At 38.9% G+C, this 2,370-nt stretch overlaps 1 pseudogene; it reads left to right on the top strand.

The window, feature by feature from the left end:
* Nucleotides 1-444: 444 nt before the first annotated feature.
* LOC106980277 (60S ribosomal protein L7a-like) lies at nucleotides 445-1,717 on the top strand (annotated as a pseudogene).
* The last annotated feature ends 653 nt before the right edge of the window (nucleotides 1,718-2,370 follow it).

The following is a 2,370-nucleotide window of genomic DNA, read 5'->3' on the forward strand; positions in this document are numbered from 1 at the left end:
AATGTGTTGCATATCAGGTTACAGAGAAAGAATTCTAAAGCCAGCCGCCAAATTCCTCCTTTATGTCACTTGACAATGAGGCACGAAAAACAATTGCAACAGCTGTATATATCCTGAGATCATGAGCCATACACTTTATATAGAAACTGAGAATTTCAAAAGTTTAAAGCAGTTAAGTTAACCAACCTTTAAATAACTTTAAAAAATAGTTTCTTAAATTGTCAACCAAACCATAATTTTGATTAGAGAAAGACAAGATGAATAAGTTTGATCTGTGACCCTAAGTTATAGGAACCCATCTGTTAATGGTATCAGTTGAAAGTGGCACAAATACCATATGATTCCACTCACAAATGGAATCTAAAAAAAAAAAGAAGAATAAACAAACAAAATCAGAACTATAAATGCAGAGAACAAACTGATGGTGGCCAGAGGGGAGGAGTGTGGGGTGGGTGGGGGCAAAATGGGTACAGGGGAAAGGGAGATATAGGCTTCCGGTTATAGAATGAGCAAGTCACAGGAATAAAAAGCAGAGCATAAGGAATACAGTCAATGATATTTTAATAGCAATGTAATGGGACAGATGGTAGCTATACTTGTGGTGAACATAGCACGGTGTATGAATTTGTCAAATCGCCAAGTTGTAATACACCTGAAACTAGTGTAACACTGCATGTTAACTATAGTCAAGTAAGAAAAATTTTTAAAAATCAAAGCACAGCTCCAGTCATCCAAGATGCTGAAAGGAAAGAAGGTTAAGAACAAGATGGGCAACCCTGTTCCTGCTGACATGAGGAAGCAGGAGGCCAAGAAGGTGGTCAATCCCCTATTTGAGAAAAGGCCCAAGAATTTTGGTATTAGACAGGATATCCAGCCCAAAAGGGACCTCATCCGCTTTGTCACCAATCAGGCTGCAGTGGCAAAGGGATATTCTCTATAAATGTCTAAAAGTGCCTCCCATAATTAACCAGTTCACCCAGGCCCGGGACCACCAAGCAGCCACTCAACTGCTTAAGCTGGCCCACAGATACAGACCAGAGACAAATAAGAAGCAAAGATTGTTGCTCCAGGCTGAGTAGAAAGCTGCCAGCAAAGGTGATGTCCCCTCTAAGAGGTCACCTGTCCTTCGAGCTGGGGTTAATACTGTCACCGTCTTGGTGGAAAACAAGAAGGCTCAGCTGGCGGTGATTGCACATGATGTGGATCCCACTGAGGTGGTTGTCTTCCTGTGTGCCCTGTGTTGTAAGATGGGGGTTCCCTACTGCATTATCAAGGGAAAGGAGGCCAAGCTAGGACATCTGGTCCACAGGAAGACCTGCACTACTGTCACCTTCACACAGGTTAACTCGGAAGACAAAAGAGCTGTAGTTCTGGCTAAGCAGGTGGAAGCTATCAGGACCAATTACAATGACAGATATGATGAGATATGCTGTCACTGGGGACGCAATATCCTAGGTCCACAGGCAGTGGCTCACATTGCCAAGTTGGAAAAGGCTAAAGAACTGGCCACAAAATTGGGCTAAGCATAAGCTGTTGAATTTTCTGTACATAAAAGTTACAAAAAGTTCTCTTTCAAAAAAAGTCAAAATAGCACAAAAAAGACACATTCTTTTTATAAAAACAGACAAATCCAGATTGCTTATCTGAAATAGATGGGCTCCAGTCATTCTTTGAAAATTTCTTTTAGTTCAATTTTTAAAAATTAGTAACAAAGATGTGTAAAACATATCTGTGGCAATCTCTAATTTCATCATCTTTGGTTTTTGAAAGATTATATATAATCTACTATTACCAACATATATATCATCAATATATAGTCTCCTTGAGGGTCTTTTCTATCTGTCCATCTCTCAGCCTCTTAATAGAGTGCCTTTTCAAAATAGATATTTGATAATTTACATTGAGATATAATGGATGCCAATAATTTCTAAAGGGATCTCAGTGCACAGCTGAAAGGAGGAATTGCTATGAGAGAGAAGCTTAAAAGAAGATAATGAGAAAAATATATCATTCATTTGTTCAAAGACACTTGAGTGCCTACTCTTTGCTGATGCTCTGCTAAGCACAATGGGGGGATGGAGGAAAATATGATTAGGGCTTGAAGTATCAATAATACTTATCAATAATTAAGGATATAAGGTATACATATGATGTGTACTAGACACTAAGTAGGAAGAAAAAGTGAGTGACAATGAAAACATCTAGGACTTAAGGAGAAGTAGAAATCACTTGCATCTGAGAACGTTCTAAAGACTGCTCATAAATAGAGTGATGATAATTAGCATAGCTAAGTTAATAATTATCTAAATGGGCTGAAGGAAAAATAGAGTGGCAGGGATCAAAACTGATTCTCTGGATCCTGTCTGAATC

Source organism: Acinonyx jubatus, chromosome B2, assembly GCF_027475565.1.
Source record: "Acinonyx jubatus isolate Ajub_Pintada_27869175 chromosome B2, VMU_Ajub_asm_v1.0, whole genome shotgun sequence".
In the NCBI taxonomy this organism is placed as follows: Eukaryota; Metazoa; Chordata; class Mammalia; order Carnivora; family Felidae; genus Acinonyx; species Acinonyx jubatus.